This window comes from Pogona vitticeps, chromosome 5 (assembly GCF_051106095.1).
Source record: "Pogona vitticeps strain Pit_001003342236 chromosome 5, PviZW2.1, whole genome shotgun sequence".
In the NCBI taxonomy this organism is placed as follows: domain Eukaryota; kingdom Metazoa; phylum Chordata; class Lepidosauria; order Squamata; family Agamidae; genus Pogona; species Pogona vitticeps.
Genome location: NC_135787.1, coordinates 138312039 through 138339118, shown reverse-complemented (window position 1 = coordinate 138339118; position 27080 = coordinate 138312039). Strand labels below are relative to the sequence as shown.

The following is a 27080-nucleotide window of genomic DNA, read 5'->3' as shown; positions in this document are numbered from 1 at the left end:
GTTGTTTAAAGATCTGTATACATATATTGGGTTGAAGTAATTTGATGGTGGTAGTTACAAGCACTAGCTTTTGTAGAGAAAATTAAACTTACAACCCTTTCCTGCATATCTATATGTTTGGAGCAATTCTGGATCTGTTGATGACTTTCATCAGATACATGAAAGGTAACACCCTATGAAATAGTCATCTCTTAAAGGACCTTTTATGCTGCTCAAGATATAAAAACTCAAGATCATAGCTTCATTTCTCTTTCTAGCCACTCTCATGTTCAATCTTACTCGTTTCTTCCTGCCTTCAACTAGTATTATTATCTTTTCCAGTGAGTCCTGTATTTTCATGATATGAAAGTATGACAGCTTCAGTTTTGCCATTTAAGCTTCTGGGGTGAATTCAGGATTGATTTTGCAAGCACCAATTACTTGCCTTTCTGATAGTCCATGATAACCATAAAACATTTTTTGAACATCACATTTCAAATAAGGTTGTTGTTTTTTCCTGTCAAGTTTCTGTCCATCTTCTATATCCACGTATAATTGGCAATACCAAAGTATGGATGATCTTGTTTTCCACTGACACATCATTATAAACTACAAGTCTCACTTTTCTGATTTCTTGGCTACTATCTCCATCTGGATTGGGGAAGTTAAAGAAAATCCTTAACAAGTTCAGTTTCTTCATTGTAATTCTTCTGCAATATGCAGTAAGGATGTGCCGTATATGTCACATCCTTCTTTCTTTTTGAAAAAGCCACAAAGTCTTCCAGCTTAGGCCTCTCTCCCAAGCAAGCCACACCAAGGTGTGTGTATCTGTGTTTCTGTCAAGTGATACTCCCAGAATAGCGAATATAGGGTTTTATAGTCCAAACCCATCAAACAAACAAAAAAGAATCGCTAATACCCAGTGTGCTGTAGTAGGTAGAGTGATGGACTTGACTCATCCATGAAAACTTACTTGTGAAAGGAACTGGTATTGAGATAGAAAAGATTCCAAAATCTGTACTAGGTAATACTGTATCACGATTAGGCCAGCAAATAAGAAAGCCCAAAGAAGGAGGTAGACTTTTGAAAAGACTATGTTTGTTAAGTAAGATGTTAAAAATAAATGTTGGAGGAGGGAGGTTGAATCTTGGAATATAACAGAGGAAGGATGCTTCAGACAAAGAAATGGTTCTCATTAGGTGAAAAATAGTACTGTATTAGGTTTCACCAGAGTTTGGAAATAGTATGTTAAAATTAGGAACAAATTTTTTACTTACCCATCAAACAGAAAAAATAGGGGGAAATGCTCACAACACTTTAAAATTGGTACCAACACTTTATGCATTAAGACAGTGCTTATGCTGTCTTCCTTTCCAGAAAAAGGTACCCATATACTTCCCATAAATTCTTGCAACCTTGGCAGTTCAGTTTGGGTTTGTTTGAGGTTTTTTGGTTTGTTTGTTTTTGGAAGCTCTAGCCAGCACTGACAATGAGCAAAGATGTAGGATCTATACAACCTCAGGGAGAATAAGACTGATGGAGGTTTGAGCTGAGCAGCTTTTTGTTTACTAGTAAGATTATTCTTTCAGACCAAGTTTTGGTGGTCTTTGTCGAAGAAGTATGTTTGGGAGCAGTCAGAGGAATTACCTGTTCTGTGTAGAGTTAGTTTTGTTGGATGAGCATAGGTGTCTTGAATTGCCTTCCCCAAACTGCTGCATTTCCCAGGTGGATTACAAATTCCCTAATGCACTTGTGAGCTAGGGCTGTGTTTTCGCCATATATGTGGAAACTATTAAGTTAGGGAAGGACGTGTGCTCTGAAGTCATCTCTCGACCCACAGAGAGATAGGCAACCACGTTGTTCCTCTAGGTACTGTCAGATTGCAACTCCATCATCCCACATCATTGGCTAAACCAGATTTTCTGATGGAATTTGTAGTTCAACTACATCTGGAGAGCCACATGTCTCTGTTCTGAGGAACGAATGGTAACATATCAGGCAGAAATAATCTTATGTCCAAGACAGTGGACTTGTCCATGAAAGCTCACATTAAAATATAATAGTCTTTAAGGTGCTACAATGTTTTTTTGTCTTCTTTTTTTAAGTTTTCTTTTGTTTTTGCCTGATATGCTAGCACAGACTAACACAGCTACCTTTTCTAAAACTACTTCTAATAGTAACATGTTAATCTCTTAAGAGACTGGCATCCATGGCCACACACAAGCTTCACAGTGCGCATTTCTTGCATCTCAGGCAAAAAAGCTTTTAGCCAGAGCACTTTTTGCTTCAGTGCTTCCAGAATGTTAGTACTAAATGTCTTGGTGGCAACACTTACTATTATTGCTTATGGCAAAGTCTCATCACAAAGAACAGAAATATAGTGTCAGTTTGAGGGAGTGTTTGGCAAAGATATTACCTTCTTCCAGATCTCGTAGCATGTGTACAGAGGACCATTGCTCAAAAATAGTCATCCCTGCTTGGAATCTAGACTGCCATCTTCCATAGCTCAATGTCAGATCATATACTTTGCATGTGAAAGGACCCAGCTTAAGTCCCTGGTTAAATCAAGTGCCAGATGAAAGAGTTTTTCTGCCTACCATGTGAGAGAGCCACTGCCAATCAGAGTTGGCAATACTAGGCTTAATGGAGAAATAACCTTCCCCGATCCCCGGTATATCTAAATGTAGTCTCCACTTTTACTGATACAATCAGCGATTGCTATCTGTATCTCTTCTTCTGGATGACTCAGGGGTTCTATACTTGAAGAGAAGTAATGGGCAAGATATTGGGCTGTATCTGGGCTGTATATTGTCAACCTGCTGATTTAACTTATATGCAGAATGCATCATGCGAAAGGCTGGACTGGAGGAATCCCAAACTGGAATTAAGATTGCCGGAAGAAATATCAACAACTTCCGATATGCAGATGATAACCACTCTGATGGCAGAAAGTGAGGAGCAATTAAAAACCTCTTCATGAGGGTGAAAGAGAAGAGTGGAAAAAGGGTCTGAAGCTCAACATCAAAAAACAAAAAACAAACAAAAAAACAAAACTAAGATCATGGCCACTGGTCCCATCACCTCCTGGCAAATAGAAGGGGAAGAGATGGAGGCAGTGACAGATTTTACTTTCTTGGGCTCCATGATCACTGCAGATGGTGACAGCAGCCACGAAATTAAAAGATGCCTGCTTCTTGGGAGGAAAGCAATGACAAACCTAGATAGCATCTTAAAAAGCAGAGACATCACCTTGCTGACAAAGGCTCACAAAGTCAAAGCTATGGTTTTTTCCTGTAGTGATGTATGGAAGTGAGAGCTGGACCATAAAGAAGGCTGACCGCTGAAGAACTGATGCTTTTGAATTGTGGTGCTGGAGGAGATTCTTGAGAGTCCCCTGGACTGCAAGGAGATCAGGCCTATCCATTTTGAAGGAAATCAACCCTGAGTGCTCACTGGAAGGACAGATCCTGAAGCTGAGGTTCCAATACTTTGGCCATCTCATGAGAAGAGAAATCTCCCTGGAAAAGACCCTGATGTTGGGAAAGAGTGAAGGTAAGAGAAGAAGGGAATGACAGAGGATGAGATGGTTGGACAGTGTCATCAAAGCTACCAACACGAATTTGACCCAACTCCGGGAGGCAATGGAAGACAGGGGGCCTGGCATGCTCTGGTCCATGGAGTTGCGGTGAGTTGGACACAACTTAAGAACCAAACAACAACAATGGGAAGATCTCTTGATTTCAGTCAGCCTTTTGACTCCTGAGTAGACAGATGCCATTTACTGTGCATTCCAGTAAATAATGGAAACTGATACCTTTATACTTTATATCTTTTTCACTTAGTCTGAAGTCTCCATTTTGGAAGTAAATTTAAACACAGAACAATGGTTGCAATATCCAGACATATTTTTGGACTTTTTAATTTCTTTTCATCCTTCCCCTTTTTTTAATACAATCTGCCCTAAAAACTGAAAGCTCACAGTTTTGGTGGTCCAATAAAGATATTCTCTAGCTGTAATGGTGATGTAATGCAAGTGTTCTATGTAGCACTGAGAGTTCCTACTTCTATTCCTCTAGGTTATTTTCTCTAGATCTTTCAAAGCCACTCTTGTAAAATTAAGCACAGGGAATGAGATGAACCTTAAACTATACATGGCAATTTATGCAGGAGTGTCCTATCTTTTAGATCGCTGTCATTGCATATGACAGAACTCCTCCCCCTCTTTAACACATTCCAGTGTAGCCTTGGGAAATATTCCCTTAACTAACAATTTTAATCTTGTTTCAACTAACTCAAAAGGGCGTTGGTCTGATAGTGTATACTGTAATTGGGAGGACTTGAGAAATATATAAAATTTCAAATTAGGGGATGGGTGCCTTTTGAATGACTACCTTTGAGGAAATTGAATAACATGCTTCTTTTTTTAAAAAAAAAAAATTGGAAATAGCTCAGAATAAGAATGATGCATTAATTTAATTATACTGAACTATATGTATATAATAAATAGAAAGAAACATGGTCTGTGCCTAGAAGCAGTGTTGTAGAATTAAACTACAGTACTGTATTATTTTTTTTAGAATAAGTGTCTGGTGTTTTTTGAAAGCAGTAACCTACTACTTTGCATTGAAGAGGGGAAAAATAATAATTTCATTTCGATCCACCTTGCTTTGTGTAAAATGAGAATTTAGAGCATGTATGTTGAATAAAGGGAGCAATCCATAATTGCCATGTAAAATAGGTAAGAAAAATGCTTTCAGATTGTTAATTAGCTGTGAATGGGAAGGAGGTGAATTTGGCCAATCAATTGAATATCAGTTATGTCTTTATCTGTGTTTAGAAGTAAGTCACCTTGGAGGTAAGCTCTGTGGAAATCATGTTGGCCATTATTCTACAACTATGAAAAACAAGCACTAATTTTGCTTGTTTTAAAACTGAGATTGTTTTGAAATATTAAAGAGAACAGTTGTTCAGTTATTCATGTTATTTTAGACTGCCATGAAATTTACAATAGCATCCCTGCAACCTACAGAACAGAGGATTAAAGGTCTTATCGTAGGAGGTAACAACACTTGATATCTAATAGAACATCTGACCTTTAGTAACAGACTGAATATAGCTTCTAGTACAGAGGAGAGACTAAGATAAGACGCAGTTCATAGAATTTTATCCAGGTTATGACGCTTTTTGTGCTGATAATAATATGAGCAACAACTTCCATGTCCATCTGTGCCGTTCTGAGTCCATGAAGAAACCAGCCACTGCTGATCAGGGATTAGCAGCATGCCAGAAAAACATGTCTCAGGCTGCTATAGTTGCTTCTAGAGCATGGGTTGGGGAACAGAGGTAAATTACCCCATTTGGGGTAAAAGTGAAGATCCTGGGGGTAATGAGCAGGCTGCTACCCCCCTTCCTCTCATCCACCCCCACCCTCTGGAGCCAAAGCTTTAATTGAATTACAGTGGTGCCCCGTATAGTGAGGTTAATCCGTTCCGGATTAACCTTCGCTATACGAAAACATCGCTGTGCGGGTAAGCAAAGCCTATTGGAACGCATTAAACTTAGTTTAATGCGTTCCAATAAGCGTGGAAACTTACCCCTCCAGCGATGTTTTCGCTCCGGCGGCCATTTTGGAGCGCCGATCAGCTGATCGGCGGCTCCAAAATGGCCGCCGGACGACCCAATCGTCGCAAAGCGAGTGCGGCGATTGGGGCTGATCCGTATAGCGATCCCCAAAAAGGGATCGCTATACGGATTCTTCGTTAAACGGTGCGCTCGTTAAGCGAGGCACCACTGTACTTCCTTCCTTGCAGCAGGGAGCTCCTAAATGCTCCGTTCTGTTAGAGAGATCGGAGAGATAAGCCTAATTGGATGCAGCTGGGGATTAGCCCCCGGGCAGTCAGCCAATCGGGGGGCTTCTGAATGACTGCTTCCTCCGGAAATGACTGCAAACAAGCAGCAGGAGGGAAAGGAGCAAGCAAGGGAAAATATGGAAGAAAGAAAGGTGCGAGAGACCTAGGACTTCGTCAAGCTTATTTAAATGTACAAAATGGAGGGAGGGAGGGAGGGAGGGAGGTGTGTGTGTGTGTGAGAGAGAGAGAGAGAGAGACTACTCAGAAGTGAAAATGAACAGGCAGGCAAGCAAAAGTGAAACTGAATTAAGGGGGGGGAGGGTGGCTTTTTAAGGTGCTGTCTAGGTTTATCTTCACTTTCCTCCCAAGAGACAGGCATCTTTGAATTTTGTGGCTGCTGTCTCCATCTGCAGTGATCATGGAGCCCAAGAAAGTGAAATCTGTCACTGCCTCCATCTCTTCCCCTTCTATTTGCCAGGAGGTAATGGGACCAGTGGCCATGCTCTTCCTTTTTTGATGTTGAGTTTCAGACCATTTTTTGCACTCTCCTCTTTCACCCTCATTAAGAGGTTCTTTAATTCCTCCTCACTTTTGCATAGTCAATGAAGCAGAAGTAGATGTTTTTCTGGAACTCTCTGGCTTTCTCCATAATCCAGCGCATGTTAGCAATTTGGTCTCTAGTTCCTCTGCCCCTTCAAAATCCAACTTGTACTTGTGGGAGTTCTCGGTCCATGTACTGCTGAAGTCTGCCTTGGAGGATTTTGAGCATTACCTTGCTAGTGTGTGCAAATGAGTGCAATTATATGGTAGTTAGAGCATTCTTTGGCACTGCCCTTCTTTGGGACTGGGATGTAGACTGATCTTTTCCAATCTTCTGACCACTGCTGAGTTTTCCATTGATGATGATAAAAAAAGCACACTGGTCCTTTTATATTGGGCTGTGGCACCAGGGTCGGTGACATGACCTTTAGCCTGGTTTGTTCCTTTTTGCACACCACAGATAGAATGATTAAAGTGGTAGGGAAACACACACACACCCAATTCTGCGTTGGCTGTCTTTAGAAAGCATGTCATTGCTAGCACCACTCTGGCAGCCACTAATGATCCTCTGCAAGCTAGCAAAAATTTAATGCAACTTGCTAGGCACATTGGACACCTTACTACTCCCTATACCACACCATGGCTGGAGTGCAATGTGTTCCAGCAAAAATAGTGCACATCTTTATCAAATTTGGTGCATCCTGCTAGTTCGGTACATAGCCTATGTAGATTCAATAATATTTTTAATTCAAATAATGTATGATTTCCTTCCTTTCGAATCAAGGGGGTAATGTCGGCGTATATAATTTTTTTGCGGGGTAAAAGGTAAAAAAGTTCCCTGACCCCTGTTCTAGAGTTATGCACTTGTGCAGGTCTCACCAAATGGAGCCTGACTCAAACCTTATTCAGGCATGTGTGTGTGTGTTCTGCAACATCTTCCATGATGTCAATCATATTTCAGAGCTGAAGAGCACTTCCATTGGAACACACAACACTTCAGGGATCAGGAGGTGTGATACCAGAAATTTTGTAAGTGTGCAATGGTTTGATTGCAATCCACAGAAATGTTGGTGGCAGGACATATGGGCACATCCACATCCTTAGCATGGTTAGAGACCTGTTTGCTTTCACATTGCAACACCTGAACTCCCATATGAATTGAATCTGGATAGTGGCTAGTTGTGACAAACAACTGCTATTGGTTGAAGTAACTGAGACTGCGGTCTTAATAAACCCCTAATTGGGAGTAATGGCTTTCTTCAGTGGTGCTTACAGTCATGTTTTAAAAGCTGAGCCCTGGGAAGAAAAATTTATACCTTAAATTTTCTACCGTTTTCTCAGATCTTATCAAAGAAACATATCCCATAGCCAAACAAATGATTACTCATCTCTCAGATATGAACACAGAGAGAATGCTGCCTTACCAATTGGTGGAAAGAGAATGTTAGAACACTACACTGAGACTATTTACATTTACCATTCATCAGCATATGATTATGTAATAACCATTCATCAGCATGTGATCAAATTGATATTGCTAGGAACTTGGTTTTGGGGGCAAGACCAACGCTTGTCCTTGTCTTGAATTGAGATGAAACTAGCTATTAGATCAAAGTCCGTTGTTTATTGCATTCATAGCCTTCAGCATAGACTTTTTTTTTAAAAAAAAAGCAGTAAAACATATCTACATGGCAAATTGAATAAATGTTTTGGATTTTTTTTCTCCAGTTCCTGACAAATGACTTTCCTCTTCCTATGGAAACTTCAAAAAGCCAGGAAAGATATGTGAAAAACATTTTTTTACCCTTGACAGGATCCAGACAGCTATGTATTTTAATCTAACAAGCAGAAACTATGTTAAGGTGGAACTAAATCTAGGTTTTGAATGATTTGTTAGCGGATTTCTTGCTAAACTTTAGAATTTTGTGCAAGTGTATAATCAGCATGTGCATAACTTTAAAATACTTAGCTGTTGGTTATCTAATGTAAAAAATGGGTGAGGAAATACGTATTGTCTGTGGAAATCTTGCTCAGGATGGCGTTCCAGTTGTATAACAGTATAACTGCAATGAGGTTTCAGCATGTGTCCCATATTTCAGCAATACTAAGGTCTTTTTCTTGATGAGCCAGCAAAATTGATCAACCTTATTGTGTCTATAGCTCAGCTATCTTTTGTCAAGATAGCATAAAAATTTAAATAAATAAATAACAACACATTCTGTTGCTGCTCTTATTACTTCTACATCATGATTCAGGCTAACAAGTGGGTTTCTGGTGGGGGAGGAGTAATGTACCTTTCTTACAGGGTAGGATAGCATTCATACTCAAACTCAGTTACAACTACCACCACCCTTGAAACAACTTGCAGACTCGGCAGGAAGACCAAAAACCACCACCAGCTGCTGCTGCTGTTCTAGAGGGGAAAAGGCGATTTCCAATTCAAGTCCTATAACAAAATGTACAACAGCTGAGTCCCCGGAGGGAGTTTGACAGCTAGCTAAAAGCACTAATAGCAGTTTTTTTTTAACCCTTGTCCGCAAACCCACCTGCCAGCCTGGCATGCGTACAAGGCAAAGGCTCTTAAAAGAGAATATTAGATTAACAACCAAGGAAGTTATGATGCTTAAAAAATAAAAGTCTATGAACGCTTTCAGTTCTTCAAGGAGGCAACTTTTTTGAATGGGCTGTGTTGTATTTCAGTGGTAGAACACATGGTTTGTTTGTTTTTTCATACAGAAGAACTCCAGTTCAGTCCTTAGCATCTTTAGGTAGGGCTAGAAAGGAAGCTGCTATCTTTGTAGACAGTATGTATGTATGTATGTATGTATGTATGTATGTATGTATGTATGTATGTATGTATGTATGTATTTATTTATTTATTTATTTATTTATTTATTTATTTATTTATTTATTTATTTATTCGGTTTTTACCCCGCCCCTCTAGACGACGTCTACTCGGGGCGGCTTACATCAGTTACAACAAGTTAAAAAACATATAAAATGCATTTATACTAATTAGTTCTAAATTAAAGGTTTCCAAGATGGTGGTAAAAAAAAAAAGATAGAGAAAGAGAAAAGGAAAATAACTTAATTGACCGGGGGGTAGGCCTGTTTAAACAACCAAGTTTTTAATTGGCTTTTGAAAACCCCCAGCGAGGGTGCCAGCCGGATTTCAGTGGGGAGTGTGTTCCACAGCCGAGGGGCCACCGCCGAGAAGGCCCGGTTTCTTGTTTTCTCCTTCCGGGCCTCCCTCGGCGTAAGTCCCCTCAGCCGCCCCTGCTGGCTATGTTGGGTGACTCGGGTAGATCTGGGTGGGAGGAGGCGATCTGCCAAATATTGAGGTCCCAAACCGTTTAGGGCTGTATATGTAATCATTAATACTTTGAAGTCAATGCAGAAACGAATAGGTATCCAGTGCAGCGCAGCCAAAGTGGGGGAGATATGTTGGTGTTTTCTCACCCCACTAATAAGTCTGGCTGCTGCATTCTGGACCATCTGGAGTTTCTGCATGAGCCTCAAAGGCAGCCCCACGTAGAGTGCGTTACAATGGTCTAGTCTCGAGATTACGAGTGCGTGGACTAGAGTAATGAGGGGCCCCTGATCAAGATATGGCCGCAGCTGGGCAATCCGCCATAGATGAAAATAGGCAGAACGGACCACGGACGCCACCTGGGTTTCCATGGTAAGTGCCGGGTCCAGATGTATCCCCAAGCTGCGGACCTCACTCTTTGTGGCAAGGGTCGTCCCTCCAAAAGAAAGGGAGTCACCTATGCCGCTGACGGGAGGGCCACCCACCCTCAAGACCTCCGTCTTGTCCGGGTTCAGCCTCAATCCATTTGACTGCATCCATTCCAGTACGGTGTCCAGTACGGAACTAATTGACTGGGCTGAAGTAATAAATAGAGAAAAGTACTTCTTAAGACCCTCTAAATTAATGAATGGTAATAGTAGTTGTTCAGAGAGACCAAATCTACTGAATGTGTACATCTGCCAGGAGGGGGCGGGGAGAGCCCTTCAGGGGAAATAGAACCCCGTTTTCATCTCTTCTGTGCATCCCAAATAGAAGAAATGGGAAATTCACATATGCATCTATGGAACTTTTTCTTTTCCTTGGCTAAAGTTTTCAGTTTCTTGATTGAGAGGAAGACTTAGCCTGAAGGGTCCTGTGGAGGTCCATTTTGTGCCCAGCTTTAGCAAAACCAACTTGTTTTCTTAGTTTAAAGCACAGTTTTCTTGTGACATCCAAAGCACAGTGCGAAAGCTGAACCATGAAGAAAGCTGACTAGAATGAACATTTCATTTGTAATGCAGTATTGGAGAGAACTTTATAGATGTCATGGAAAACTAGAAAGTCAAACAAATGCCTTCCAGATCAAATCAAGCCTGAATTCTCACTGAATTAGAGATAAATAAATTGAGCCTATCATACTTTCAGGATATCATGGGGAGACAAGACTCACTGAAAAAGACAATAATGCTAGGAAAATTTGAAGGCAGTAGGAAAAGAGGAAGACAGAATGTGAGGTGCATTGACTTAGTGAAAGTACTCAGCTTTCTCTAGAGAGTTTGCACAATCTTAGCAAAGCAGTCAAAGACACAACTTTTGAAAAGTCATTAATTCTTAGGTAACCATAACAGATATCACTCAATGACACAGCACAAGACAATGTTCTGTGTGCTGCTGTGTGAACAAGGTACCTGCAGTGAAGGAGGCCTTGGGAGTACTGTATGTATTTATCCCTGCTCCCAAAGTCATGCCATTTGCTTCCCTTATCCAAACTCTTGCAGTGTTCTCACTAGCTTCTGCAATGGAGGCCTCTTACATTCCTGGATGATCTCACATAATTGGAAACCTGCATAATGAGAGCTCTAAAAATCCTCCACAGGGATTCCTCCTGGGGCAGGCTCCCCACTGCAAACAATGCTGGCAACATAAAGTAGTGGAGCAGTTTGCGGGTATGTGTAAAAATTTTTATTAATAGATATGGAATATATATTCCATATATATTCTTTTTACATGTCAAATGTGAATAGAAGTGTTTAAGTGGTAAATTTGAACTGTCTTTTTTATTTTCACCTGTTGTCTTAGAAATATATTATTTCAACCCATGTGTACATAAATTACCATCTATATACCGTGCTCAGACTGGCAATCACATTAAAATGAATAAACTTTAAAGTACGTAATTATTTTTACCCTTGCCAAGAAATGGCCCCCCACAACAAATGTTGAAAAACAGTGTTTTAGAAAGTAATGTTAAGACTTTTTCTTGTTAAAGGTGTTAATTGTATGTCCCTCTGTAGGTGGGACTATATCATTCCACATCTCAGTGTGTATTGTTCTCCCAAAAAAACCCTGAATTTATACTAGGTAACCCAAGTTCAGCCCTCAAAATATACTAGGGCTGTAACACCTGGGCATTCTGGTTAACACAGCTAGGAGTTAATAATATTTCTCTGGGCTTCTGAGAGTTCTAGCCTAAGACCACCAAGAATCCTGGCTTTTGGTGAGGAGCCGATTAGCCTTTCCCAGTAGCCTTGGCTGCAACTGAAAAAAGATCCCCTCCTTAGGCAGTTCATCTTGCACACAGGTTTTGCTCTAATTATGTTATGTTTCAGACATTATCCATGAAAGACCAAAGCAAGTGCGCACAGAGAGAGAGAGGGAGGGGGAGAGAGAAAGAGTTTAGTTTCTGGGGCAGAGCATTTGACCTGGTTTGAATCCAGTAGGAATGGGGTTATTAAACTTCAGCAGTTCTCTGAGATCACATTGGCCACCAGCTTTCTCAGCCACCTTTTAATGAGACCTGAAAACTCAGGCATGCTAAATCAGTGAGTTTAGTATCTGACTACAGAGCCAGAAAGGCCTTAGACTAGAATGTCCAGAAGCCCAGAGAAATAATGTACATTGTTAACTGTTTTAACTGAGATTTCTGGTTATTGTAATCTAATTCCATATATACTTCCAAGGCTAGACTATAAATTTAGTTCGTAAAGAGAGATAAAGATGTTTTCTCCTTTTAAGATGGGGGTGTGAGCAGACATGTACCTTCTACATACAGTCCATTAAACTAGAATTTAATGTTAATAATGGCAAGATAAGAAGTTAATCATTTTCTATTTTAAACATTGATGCCAAGAAGGGAATTTCCAGTTTCTAATAGTTAACTTTAATTAAAATGTTTACATCCAACATTCCAAGCTCTAGCTCTGCTTTATGTAAATAGTGAGTTATGGTAATGACTATGAGAAGTGGTGCATTAAAAAAACCTCTTGATGTTCATAGATGCTACAGGAAATCAGTTGGACATGTTTACATATGTATAGTGTGAGGCACAAGCCTGAACAAATGTGAATTGTGGCATACGTGGGTAGAAATGAAAACTGGACCAGAAGATTTAACCTTGAATGATCCATTTTTTTTTGCCTATACAGCTTTATTGCACACTATTTCCAAGTATTTGTAAAGCAACAGTTTGACATAGTTTTACAAAGATATTATAGACTTTGCAGTATGCCCCATCATCAAACCAGTTTCAGAGACAACCAGAGTCAATTTAACAAGTTTTTTTAAATCAGCAAGGGTAAGATTTCTACCCTAAGGTGTCTGATCCTACCTTAAGAAATGTTCTGCTTTATATGACTTGCACCTGGATTATGTGTGTTGGAGATTAAGTGGGTCATCAGAGATGTAAACTGATAGCTATCTGCAAAGAGCTATAGTGATCCATCTGGCCTGGAGGCATATGTCTGATAGTGAAGTGATTAGTCTAGGTAACATGGTGTATTCCAAGTCACTGACATTTATTATCAGCCTTAAGCTATCTTAGTGGGTCTCTTCCTGTCTTTCATATGCTTTAGTGTCCACAAAGGAAAGGAGCATTAAGGCAAATGGATGTCTGAATTTTAAAATGCAAAGGATAAGGAAAATAGAGCCATTCTAGACATCATTCAAAGGATACCAGCTTTTACTTTTCATTGTCATATTAGTTGCAAAATACATGAGCAACACATCTCTTTGTTGCAACTAGTCTCATTCAATGCACATGGCCCTTTACAGAGAAATAGTTTGAAAAGAGTGGATTTTACTTTAAATGTGATGAAGAAGATACATTGTAAGCATTGCCACAAGGATGTAGTACTGTACACAAAAGTGTTACCATTTTATTACTCAAGCAGAGAGTGATCAGCATTCAGTCAGTGAAGACACCACCTCTTTGTGAAGACACAGGTACAGTATCTCACTAGTGAAGTACAGTGACACTTCACTAGTAAAGTCTTACTGTGCTCATACAATTAATTTTTCCATGCTTTCTAAATGAGAGTCCATGAAAAGTATGGACTATTCTGGGTTCTTTCTGTATTAGGTAAAGGTAAAGGTAAAGGTTCTCTTGACATTTAGTCCAGTTGTGTCTGACTCTAAGGTGCGGTGTTCATCCCCGTCTCCAAGCCGTAGAGCCAGCATTTGTCCAAAGGCCGTTTCCGTGGTCATGTGGCCAGTGTGACTAAACATAGAACGCCATTACCTTCCCACTGAGGTGGTCCCTATTTATCTACTTGCATTTGCATGCTTTCAAACTGCTAGGTTGGAAGGAGCTCGGACAAGCAACAGGAGCTGACTCCGTCGTGTGGATTCAATCTTACGACTGCTTGGTCTTCTGACCTTGCAGCACAGAGGCTTCTGCGGTTTAACCCGCAATGCCACCACGTCCCCTTTCTGTATTACTGTATTACTCTTCCTCATATTCTTACAGGAAGTCGTATCAAGAGGTCACATACACTGTTTCCTCCTGCCCTTTAGAGCTCTGCTTCTGAATTTGGCATCCATTCTGGGTGGTGATATCGATGTTCAAGATTTATTCACAGTTCTGAGCACTGTTCATTGGTTGTCTTCTTTTTAAAGATAGTTTCAATTATTGCAGACACGTCTCTGGCAAAAGAATTCCCCCATATTTTAAATGAGGTTAGGGTGCAATATACTGCTGAAACATAGATGGAGTTATACCGTTCATCCATCTAGGTTATGGTTGTGTATTTTAATTAGTAATGGCTTACCCAACATTCAGACAGAGGATTTTCCAGATTTACCTGGAGATGATAAGAATTGAAGCTGGGGTATTTTGCATACAAAGCATGTGATCAAATGCTGGGCTACAGCCCCTGCTTTAACTGTTGTTGTGCCATAAACGTCAGTATACCTATCAAGCTGATTCTTTGCACAAATGTTAAGAAAAATGAAGTATGGAGTTCCACTAGAAGAACTCCTGCTGTGCCTGTATCAAAAGCTGTGCCTGTACTGACAGTACTTTTTCAGAGAGGTAATCTATATAGAAATGGACTTCATATATTAATTTCTAAATTTCATATAAAAACCTTGAGCAAAGTAGTATAACACAGGCAGTAATTAATTTTGTACAAAAAGTTGGCAAACCAATGGGATCAGATTTAGCTAAATATAACTACAGTATAACATTTTCATGTGTACTCTTAAACGATCTCTACCTGTCAAATGTCATCTACCACTTTGTTGTCTTTATGATACACCCCTTGCATAATTTAACAGATACGCATTTCATCCTTATTGCTGCAGGCTGAAAAGATGAGGAAATAGGTGGAGCTAGATAAAACAAAATGTTTTCTGCTTAGCTGCCAATTACTTTCTTGGGGAGATCTAATCTTCCTTCCCCAGAACCTGTGATTCACATCTTTTCCTTTCCAGAATGGATTCACCCTTGGCAGTAACAATGCCTTCAAGGCATGACTGACTCCTCTTAGTGCCCTATAGATAAGCCTGTCTCACTCATATTTAATTCTTGTAAGAAGCAGTCACTGTCTGCAAGCCTCTTTATCCCATCTGCCACAATACATGGTAAAGATGTAGTGCTGTTCCACTGCAGAATGGATTAGGCAATTTCCAATCCAGTATTAGTCTTCTATATACTGTCCTTCTTCAGACAAAAATGCCCCCAACTGTCTTCCCACTGTTTTTAAAATTAAGGATCAATAAGATCATTAGGAGGGAAATAGGTGTTCCCTCTGGGATCTGTCACTTGGGATACATGGTAAGACTAGCTCTGGGTTTATCTTCGTTCTTTACACCCATCCTGATACATACAAATGATCATTGCTAGGTAATTGACTTAGTTTTTAATATAGAAATGTGTGTGTGTTCATACTGATCTTGTAGGAAGCATGGGGGAATTTGCTTGTAGTATTTCAAATAAATATTTTTAATTAGCTCAGAAAAGGCTGTAGCATTATTTTTATGTGAAGCAAAACTTCACCACATAGTATTTAGTTTATTGCAGTCTATGTCAGGAAACTAAGAGATAGAACATGGTATCATAGTCTAAGCAATTCTGTATCTATTACAAGAGTGCAATATATATGTATATAAAAAGAAGCATATAACTTGACCCAACATATTGTATTTAGAGAGCAGCGCAGTTTAATTGAAAACAAGAAATGCCTGGGTGTGTGGCCCATAAATAAGCAATATGTGATTTATTATAGGGAAACAAAAGCATAACCATTTATTTTCCTAATTCAGTGAAATAAATTTGTTCTTGTTTGAGTAAAGTTCAGGGATGAATGGCTCAACTCTATTTCTGCTCAGTGACGCTTTCTTACATGTTCTCTCACAACTCCATTCAGTCGTGTTTCTGCATAAATCTGAAAACTTTAAGCAATACTCACTTAGTACATTCTCTTGAACATGCTCTCTCAAAACATGTTAACTTAAATATATTTTGGCATACTTTTGTGAAGCCAAGAAGCAGATTCCATCTGTTCAAAATCTACTGTTACAAGCCTCACATTAGTCTGAGAGGTGCAGATCAATTGATTTTGATTCAGATTCACAAGGATTTAATTTCTCACTCATTTCTCCTAAAACGCCAGTCCACCTTCACTGAAGAAAGTCACATGGTGGTTGCAGTCGGAGAAGAAAGGCTGGTATCTTAAAAATAACATCTCAAATGAGGACTGCAGGAAATGGCTCCACTTTAAAATGTGCAAAGGAAATAGAAGCAACAGGCATGTCAGTAGTTCCTCCCATTCTGAAAGTTCATCAAGTTGATTTCAATGCTGGCTGCTGGCCAAGCATGTCTGAATTATAAGTACTATTGTCTGGCCAGGGCCAAGTCTGGCTATCTCTTGCACTTTCAGACTTTTAACCTTCAGCTGTCTGTGTTCAAATATGAACATTCCTTTCCCTTGTGCTTTTTTACTTGGCACTATAAACCCAGTTTGGCACTTGGAACTCAGTTTCTGCTACTAAGCTATTAAGCTTTACTAAACTTTTCACAGTTAAGTGTGTATACTATACTGAAGCTGACAACAAGGTCTGTTCAGCTTGAATGGATATGTTTGTTTAATCTACTTCTTAATCAGATTTTTAGATGACACTTTTAAATGATTTTAAAGCTGCAATATTGTAGGTCGTCCTGATCTCACCATCAGTTTCTACATTAAGACGTCCACATCTTCAGACATAATAATTTACAGCAGACATTTGGGGAGTTTGGGGGAGCCATGTCAGTCTATATACCACAAGCACAACTGTCTTCTAGCACCTTTAAGAGGAACAAGTTTTATTTGACATGACCTGTGTACTATAGGCTGGTTCATCAGATTCATTTACCCTAACTTACAGCAAAATTTATAGCAGCAGGAGGACTGGAGCATTTTTCTCTTCAATATATGGACACTTTAATATAGAGAAGTTTTAATCATAAACAGTAAAGAGTCATTTAGTAAAGAGTTTTAGACCCATAGTCTCAAAGAGTTGCCTTTTTAGTCCATTGTGCATTTATCTATAAGTTCTAGTCCAGAAAAACCTGTCTTGGAATAAATTTATTAGCCTTTATTAACAGTGCGTACTTTTGTAGGTTATAACCCACTGATGAATTTGATGTAGATGAAAATGACATCCATGTATTTGCCTGTGTCTAAATACAATAACTGAAATGGATTTTAAAAAGTCCTGCAGAAACAGGTGGAACAGCTAGGTGCCTCACAATTCTTGAAGTGGGATGCAATACTTCCAGTGGGATGCAAACAGCCTAGGTCCACAAAGGATTAGGGTCCTTTCAATTTTCTGTAACAAGGGAGTATGACTGTTTCCCTGGTTTTATTACTACTTGTCTTACTATAATGTCTTTACAAATGACCAACATTATCTAATTATTCTACCTTGTTTGTACATACATATCTATTTTAGGCACAGGCTTCCTTCCTTTACACATTTCCCTCAAAATAAACAGCAGCAGGCTTTGTTAGCTATACTTCTGAATAGAAATGGGCAAAATTCCACTGTAAATCCATAGCAATCCAATTTAGGCTGCCAAAGTTAATAGGGCTAAATTAAAATACCTAGATTCACGGAGTAGTGAAGTGAGTTGCTCATGCCATCTGTGCACAATTTAATAAGAACATTAGGATATGTGGCCACAAATTGGTCATGGGGGCTAATTCTTAAGCATGGGGGGGGGGGAGGAACGAATCCCACTTTCTGATTATGGTGTAGAAAAAAGTATGTGAAATGGGAAAGGTTCATAGCTGCCTGAAACAGACCTTGTTCTGTAACATCTGTCACTTTAAGGGGGTTTCTTCATTGCCCTAGGTTGGGTCATGCAGATAATGCCTCTGTATGATTATGGTGGTGGTGGTGGTGGTGATGGTAAGTACTGTCATATTTAAAGGTAAATATTTGACATGTTGATGTCCCTTGTTCTTCGCCTTTAAATAAACACCAAATCTTGTGTACAGCATACTGAACCATAAGCAAAGTAATTAAAATGAAGTTCCAAGCCATTGTTACTTCTGTTTGTCAAGTGGAGGGATGCCTTTCCTCATTCAGAAGTGTCTAACAACCCTTTGCTTGCACTATAGCCAATATTTGGTGGCAATTCATATGAAAATTATCTTCCATCTCCCAAGAGTCAGGGGCTTGTCAGTTTCTGACCCTGTTTCAGATTTTCCATGTCAGGAGGAGGTGTTCAGCATGAAGCACAGACAACAGTTATGGCTCCCTTGGTTTAAGTTTTATGCATCCATGCCCTTCAGAACCCACCTTGACATTTCTGTCCCTGAAAAGTGTGGCTTTGTGATAGCTTGTACAGTAGTTCATACTGGGTCACCCGTGATTGATCGCCAGTGTGACTAGAGGTTAAGGAATTGTAACTGCACGGGGATCAGCTCTCAGCATCTCTGATATGGAGCCAGGACGGCTTTTCGGAGACACAATGGAGGGTGGAGTCAGGGTCGCTTGAATTGAACTAGAAGCTCTCAAACAAAAAAAAAAAAAATACAATACAATATTTTTCCATAGCATGTGACTGTGTAGAAATTTTTGGCCAGGGTGAGGGTGGCATCCATGTCAGTTGCAGCAAAAACAAGGTCTTAGGGGATCTTGAAGACAAGTTTAATTAGGCATCAACTTCCATGGACTGTAGCCCATGTTCCAAAGATGTGGGCTAACGGTCCATGAAAGCTTATCCAAAGAAAACGTGTCAGTCATTAAGATGCCACAAGCCTCCTTGTTGTTCTGCCCTGTCTGTCCCATCTCACCCAGCGCCAGAGGGTGGAAAATAACTTGTCTTGAATCATTCCAAAAGGGGGGGGGGGGAATTAGATTCTCCTCCCTAAGAAAACAGGATAACCTCAGCCAGGGGTCTGGAAGATGTTTATTTTCTTCGCGAGGGATAGTTTGGCAGGCGAAAATGAAGAACTCTCCTTAGTTCTTCACATTAGATGAACTTGGCATGGAAAGAGTATTCTCCCCCCCCCCCCGAAACTGAAGCTAAAAGTAAAACTTTCGAGGAGGGATTATTTGCGAAGATGACTGAAGACCTCCCTTTAGAAGAATTTGGCAGGCTCCAAGTCCTAGGAGGAAGTGTAAAGAGTGTTTGGGAAAAGCGCAGGCGGGGGCAGGAGGAATGGTGGCGGCTCTGGGGCGCGGAGAGGGAGAGGAGAGGAGAATCCTGCCGTGGACTCTCCTCTCGTGAAGAAATGCGCGGGGCCGGCGGGTGAGCAGAGGGTTTGGCGGGAAGCAGCGCCTGCCTCCCGGGGCCAAGAAGCCCCTTGCCTTGGCTTTCCGGGGGGGGGGGGGAGACGGCGCCTTCCCAACTTCGCGGAGAGAATTCCCTATAAGTGTTCTGTGTGGGAAAGATATTTAACTGGAATATATTTCCAGCCCTTCCAAACTGAAGGGAGAAGTGACAATTGAAGCCGAGGCTGAGCAAGAAATTAGAATCCGGGGGAATCGCCTGTTTGCGAAGAGAGGAGGTTCGGGGAATCCTGCGTCCGGCCGGACGTGGGGAGAAATGCCGGGACCTCTCTGAGGCGTTGGGGAGGAGGGGTGGGAGACGCGCCCTAAGACAGGCTTTTGTGTTACCGGCCAATTTTGGGTCTCGGTTTTCCGGCAAGGAATCAGGTGTGAATGTTTCAGGGTTAGGTCTTTCTGAGGCCTCTACTTTCTCTTAGTGTCTTGTCAGTTCTAAAATGTAGTTTCATCTTTACTCGGTATCGTTTGCACTGGGGGCCGGCGAGGCGAGGAGCGCGGAGGCTCGCGTGCGCCCCACAGGCTTGCCGCCCGCAGGGGAATCAGGTGCGGGGCATTTCGGTCTGTGGGGCGTAGCTGAGGCAAAACCGTTGCAAAGGGCGCCCTGCTCCTCCCTGGCCAGAGCGGGTGAGTGTGCTTCCTTACCCTGAGCTTCTAGGTGCCTTCCCCACTCCCAATTCCCCGCGTGCGTTGGCAGCCCGTCTGCTCCATCCCGCTGCGCAGGCGAGGCTCAGCCATACCCAGGCACAAATCCCCACGCCAGGGACGGCTCCTGGGTTAGCAGGGCTTGTGCTAACTGGGCGCTCCTGTGACCAGCGAATGCTGTCAGGGGCAGCCTTCTTTTGCAACGACATGGACACGGGTATGTCTTTAACTGGGCCAAGTCTGTTCGCTTCTCCGTGGCGCATCTTCTCCCCTTGCCTGTACCCCTGAAGGGGAGAGAAAGAGGAAGGGCTTCCTGAGGATGCGATCCTCTCCCTCGTTCTGAACGCTTGGGCTTCATTGCTGCTTTTGCTGTGTTGGCTTTCCTTTCTGGGTAGTTTCTCCTGCTCCTGTAGACTGCCAGATGGAGACATTTAATTCAACAACCCTGCTTCTTGTGGTAAGTGTCCTCTCCTGAACATATAGACCCTTGACTGAAAGACATGGTGTAAGATCTTCAAGGTTGTAATCGGAATCCACAAGTCAGTTAATTCTGTTCTTGGGATGGGTTAAGTTACAAGTGAAACATGTTAGGTGGCAGTGGGAAATCTTGGAGGGTTCAAGGAGAGTATTCTCTCTTTTTAAGTAGTTGGTATGCAGTAAGGGAAAGAATGGTATATGTGGAAGTTTTTTTAGTGTGTGTGTGTGCCCACAATCAGAACGATTAATAAAATAAAATTGTAGATTGCAGGTTTACTCAATGCCTGGTAAATGGAATGTAGATCTCAATGATTTCTGCTTGAGATTGCCTAGAGAAGATGTTTCACAGAAGAAATCCTTCATATTAAAATAGCATCCTATGGTCTGATGCGATGGAACATCAAGCGTTCTTTGTGACATCAAACATTGCTGGACCACATTTCAAGAAAGTACATGTCAGCCTTAAAAAAAAGTAGAGAAAATTATGACTGTGATATTTTTAAATGGAGGCCTCTGTTGACTATTACTTCCTTGAAATGTTTTCATTATCTGTGTTTTCCAACCATAGTGCTGTAAGTTTTAACAAAGAAGTGTGGTGTTCAAGAGCCAGCACATGACAGGAGTGAAACTTGAATACTGTATATATTTACATTGGAGTAAGGTTTGGCTGCCTTTCCTATGGCTGGTGTTGAAAAGATTTTCATTAAAAAAAGAGTTCATAATGTACATCTTCAAAACTTTTAAGGATGACACCTTTTTGAGACATTCCTCCCTGTTCTAAACTCTTCAGTCAGGCTTCATTTTCACTGAGCCATAACAGCCCTTCTCTGTGTTTTTATCTTAGTATGCATAGAAATTGTCCTGTTGAACATGTGATACCTGCTAAAATTGAACACTTTCAGATTTCACTGGTCTTCTTATGCTGCACTTCTGATTATCAGCAGGACTGTATTGCTGTTTTTCCCCCTAAAAACTGTTCTATGCTAATGTTCAGTTTTGGCAGTATCATTCCCAGTCCACTAGTGATGGAATTATTGTGTACATTATAACAGTAATACAGACACCTGTTTTTTAACCTCAAGCCTTGACCTTTTTAGGTTCTAGTTGCAAGGCACTGTGAATGAGATGTGTGATATGCACAGTGTATTCCCCACAGCCTTGTTAACAAGCAGTTTAACAAAAAGTTGTTAAACAATTTGCCCTGCAGGACAGAGTTAAACAGCAGGGGATAGGCACGGATGTTTGTGTAACTGGTGTTATGAATTGTGACCTCTTAGATCTGGTCAGAGGTGACCACAGAACATACGCAGCGAGCTGGAAATCCTAACATAAGGGTTGGTTTCACACATGGTCTCAACTGTTCCATAGAAAACAGAGATTATATCTTTTGTTTAGACCTAGTTGTCCTTCTGTAACTTTTGTGCAAAAGTTCTGTCTTGGGAACAGAATACATTAAATGATAATAGGTGACAAAGTGGTGGTGATCTCTACTTCTTAATCCAATTATATAGGTGGAGATCTCTACTTTTTAATCCAATTACATGGTTAATAGGTAAGCAAAGATAGCCATGCTGGTCCACGAGATGAAAAAGAAAAGAGGGCCACAAGTCAGGAATTATTTTTATAAGGACCAACAAAAATGTGACAAAGATGTGCATTTTGCTGGATAGTACAAAAGAGCAGGCTATGAAAGAAGGAGCAGGAAAGTCTGCAGCTAAATTATGGCTACAAAGTCTGCAGTTTGGACTGAACCTCAGAACTGAGACTGTAGCTAATTACTGCTAAGTATGCAGATTACATCTAGAATCTATTTGTGGATAAAGAAGCAGTGACTACTTCTCTGTCTCCTTCCCCCCTCAAAAACAAAACAAAAAGCAAAACAAAACAAAGGCTGGCTGCAACTCATAGATTGCCTCAGGAGAGACTCATGTAACTGAGTCATGGAGCCTTGGAGTATGAGAGAAGCATGACAATATGACAATACAGCTGGAGATTATATTTTACCTGATACATTAGGTTAAGTAGGTTAATAATTGTTCATTTACCAGTGAAATTATTATCTTTGTACGCTTTCTTAGTTAATTAGCATTTATGCAGAGTTGACAAATCAGGTCATTCACATTAGCATTCTAGGTTTTACAGAAAGAGGCATTTTCATCACAAGAAAATACAAGGTATTTAACTTGATGTAACCACTGAATAATAAAATGTTAAGTCTGCCATTCAGTTTATAAACCACTGATACATTAAATATACTCTCCTCTTCTCTCTCCTCTTACTTATCCCCTCTCCCTCTTCTGGAATGAAGTTACAGGTCTGAATGTTAGTAGTCCTACAGGTCACTAGCCTACTGATTATGGCCCCTTCAGATGTTTTTAGCCTACAGCTTCTAAGCACTACCATCAAAACCATTGCTGAGGACTAATAGGAGTTGCAATCTAAAAACATCTGGAGGGCCACGGTTGCCACTTAAGAGGTACAGTAGTTAGCATATGCACATTTGAAATAAAATAAAGCAGTTTAGGTAGGTTGCAAGCCTTTATACACTTATCTGGAAGGGGACCTGCATAGGCATCCTTCAGTCTTGAGAGACTATGGTAACATGCTCTGAATCGAGGAGTGTCCTCTCCAGAGCATGAAGACTGGGTAAAGTAATATTCAGGATAGGCTGTTACCCAAGCAGCGGATCCCCCCTCTCCACGTTGCTGAAATGGTCCAATGGAAAGGCAAGAGCCAATACAACTGGTTCCAGCAACGTCGCAGGATTTGGCAGAACAATACGAACTGCCTTCGGGATTCAGGTTAACTCCTGAAGCCTGGAAGGAAACCAGTTGAGTTGGATTTACTTTTGAACAGTTCTATATGAGATTGCACTGTAAATCAGATGTGTCAGTCTGCCTTTTCTACTATGAAGGAAGTTATGGCTTTGTTTCCATTGATTTTTATTTTAAAAGTTACTTACACATTCATTTTTGCTAGTTTCAGTCTAGAGAAACAAGCAATCATATAAATCCAACCTTGGGTAATTCAAGTGTTCTCGGACTACAATTCCCAGAAGCCTTCACCACCAGCCGTGCTGGCCAGGGTTTCTGGGAGTTGCAGCCTAAGAAGACCTGGGTTACCCAATGTTGGGAACCACTGATATATAGAGATAAATAATAGCAATATACCAGGTTTTTTTTTTGTTTGTTTACTCATTAAGTCATGTCCGACTCTTCGTAACCCCATGGACCAGAGCACGCCAGGCCCTCCTGTTTTCCACTGCCTCCTGGAGTTGGGTCAAATTCATGTTGGTAGCTTCGATAACACTGTCCAACCATCTCATTCTCTGTCGTTCCCTTCTCCTCTTGCCTTCACACTTTCCCAACATTAAGGTCTTTTCCAGGGAGTCCTCTCTTCTCATGAGATGGCCAAAGTATTGGAGCCTCAGCCTGAGGATCTGTCCTTCCAGTGAGCACTCAGGTTTGATTTCCTTTAGAATGGATAGGTTTGTTCTCCTTGCAGTCCAGGGGACTCTCAAGAGTCTCCTCCAGCACCACAATTCAAGGGCATCAATTCTTCGGCAGTCAGCTTTCTTTATGGTCCAGCTCTCACTTCCATACATCACTACAGGAAAAACCATAGCTTTGACTATTCGGACTTTTGTTGGCAAGGTGATGTCTCTGCTTTTTAAGATGCTGTCTAGGGGTGGGTGGGGTTTAAAATAAATGCAACAGAACATTCACAGAATTTCAGTATAGCCTGAAAGTAGTTTAACCATCATTTAAGAAGTTAGGGTAAATAAGAGATATTTGTGTGATGATCCCAGGTGTGAATAGTAGCCCAAAGGTAGTATAATACAACTCATAGACCCTTTTAGCATCTGGCACTTGTATTGCTCTGAAAGTTGGGAGCATTTGGGGGAGGGGCTCCAAAGCTGGTCATAGTCAATAGGCCAGTTCATCTGGTTATTTAGTAATGTCTTTTAGCATCTTTGCTTTAGTATTTTAAAGTCCTCATTTTTCATCCAGTTTATTTCAAAAACTATGTTTTTACATAGGTAAAGTTAACTTAGTAAATTACGGATTTGTTTATACAAGTCCAGTTTGGCTGACAGAACACTAGCCAAAATGTATGTTGTGTCCTGAAGGGCAAATATGAGAGAGAGAGAATAGTGCTTCAGGATTAATTAACATTTTTAATATGTTAAAACTATTTTAGGAAACTTGTCTCTGTGCCAAACACATTAAAAACTGGCTTTGATCAGTTCATGATAATAGATATCAATCTATTAAGCCATTGTGTCATGAAGGTAGCTAGTCTAGTCCAAGATTAAAGATTCACTGGTAAATTATTTTTTGCTACTCACAAATGTACTCATTAAGATTTAATCTTATTGCAGAATTACCCACGGGGATACCTGTGTTAGTGTTTTCCAGCAAAAACAACAAAATCCTGTGGCATCTTAAAGATTAACAAATTCATTAAAGAATAAACTTCTGTAGATTATAAAGTCAGCTATAATTTGTGAAAGTTTGTGTTATATAATGGTTATATTTTTATGGTGGTAGTTTTTGTTTGTTTGCTTGTTTGTTTTTTAGTCTTTTAAGGTGCCATATGATTTGTGCTGCATATCAGCACTGTCTTCTCTCTTAGCATTTTTGTTAAATGAACATAGGCAGATTTTGAGGCTCAGAAAGAGACTAGCATTTGTTGTGGGTACCCTCCCTACATTAAAAAAAAATCAAGAGGTAACTCTTGTGACAAACCCAGACCTACTGGGATATGTCACACAGTTTACACTAAGCTGCCACCAACCATTCCCTTTAAGAAGTCACACAGACCAGGGATGGATTTTTAAACAATAAAAGAATAAGGTTTATTTTAAATACAAACAGGGTAAATAAAACCATCAGGTGAATCAAATAAAGTAACGTGGCTTAGTTTCACTCATACATACACACAGTTTGGTTCACACAGAACCTTAACTTAAAGCACAGACCCTGAACCTATCAGTTCTGGCTAACCAACAGACACCTGAACCTATCAGGTTGGTACTCTGACACACAGTAGTACCCTGTCTGACACACAGACTCCCACAACAGCTTCTTCTTCCCAGCTGCTGCTTCGTCACATCCCAGTGTCTCACAGTGTCTCTCTTAGTGTGTGTTCTCACTCACCACACAGGCATCACATATTTATACAGTACAGCCCCTCCTCCTGATGTCCCGCCTTCCACTCCCCATAGGATGGAATTTTCCCTCCAAACCCATGACAGACAGGTAACATCAGTGCTGTATGTAACACCTCCCCTCTTTAAAAGTTGTTTTGTAGGGGGAAAGCTAAAAGTGCTTTTCACCAAAAAACAACCTGAATAAAACATACAACAACATTTATACATACCATATAATACTTATTCATACTTACATTCTAAGTTAAACATTTCAATTAGACATTTAAACATTTACCATATACATTACATCAATTTTACCTTTATTCATACAAACCAAATTCAAAACCAGGTACATTTAACTTTTGTCATCATTATATACACATAGTCCATGTTCTTTCGCCGTCTTCATTCTTCAGGTCTTCTTGATAAGGCGTCAGCAACACAGTTCACTGACCCTCTGACCACCTTCACTTCAAAGTCATAGTCCTGTAGATTTAAAGCCCACCTCATAAGTTTGCTATTGTGGGTTTTCATTGTCTTTAACCATTGCAGTGGTGAATGGTCAGTGCACAGAACAAAATGTCTTCCCCAGATGTAAGGCTTGGCCTTCTGGATCGCGTAGACTATGGCCAGACACTCCTTCTCCACGGTTGCCAACTGTCTCTCACCTTTTTGAAGTTTCCTACTCAGGTAGGACACAGGATGCTGGTCACCATTCTCATCCTCCTGGCACAGAACTGCTCCTACCCCGCTGTTAGACGCATCGGTGTAGATGATGAACTCCCGGTCGAAGTCTGGAGCACGCAGGACAGGATAGTTGATTAACGCCTCCTTCAACCTCTGGAACGCCGCCTCACAGTCGCTGGTCCACGGGATGCGGTCATCAGCCTTCTTCCTCGTCAGATCGGTCAGCGGAGCCGCAATCTCGCTAAACCTCGGGATGAACTTTCTGTAGTAGCCCACCAACCCAAGAAATGATTTGACTTTTTTCTTGGTGTTGGGTCTAGGCCAATCACGAACTGCTTCTATTTTGGCCTCCAGGGGTTTTATCATTCCTCCCCCTACCATGTGACCCAAGTATTTTATTTCTGGGCTACCCAGCTGACACTTGCTGGCCTTTACTGTTAGCCCTGCTGCACTTAACCTCTGCAGCACTAACTCCAGGTGTATCAGGTGATCTTCCCAGGTATTACTGAAGATCCCTATGTCGTCAATGTAGGCCACTGTAAAGTCACTGAGCCCTGCCAAGGTCTGGTCCATCAGCCTTTGGAATGTGGCTGGTGCATTTCTGAGACCAAAGCTCAGGACTCGAAACTCATAGAGACCAAAAGGGCTGCAAAAGGCAGTCTTTTCTTGATCCCTGGGATCAATTCTT

At 40.8% G+C, this 27080-nt stretch overlaps 1 protein-coding gene across 4 annotated transcripts in view; it reads left to right on the top strand.

The window, feature by feature from the left end:
- PRICKLE1 (prickle planar cell polarity protein 1) overlaps positions 1-27080 on the top strand; it is a 97444-nt gene that overhangs the window by 50906 nt on the left and 19458 nt on the right. The window contains exon 1 of one of the 4 annotated variants that reach the window (XM_020799431.3): positions 20155-20533. The exons of the other annotated variants lie outside the window; for them this stretch is intronic. The gene's annotated coding sequence lies outside the window, so the exon portion shown is untranslated. Of the gene's footprint in view, positions 1-20154; positions 20534-27080 lie in introns of those variants that run through there. 4 annotated transcript variants of the gene reach the window in all.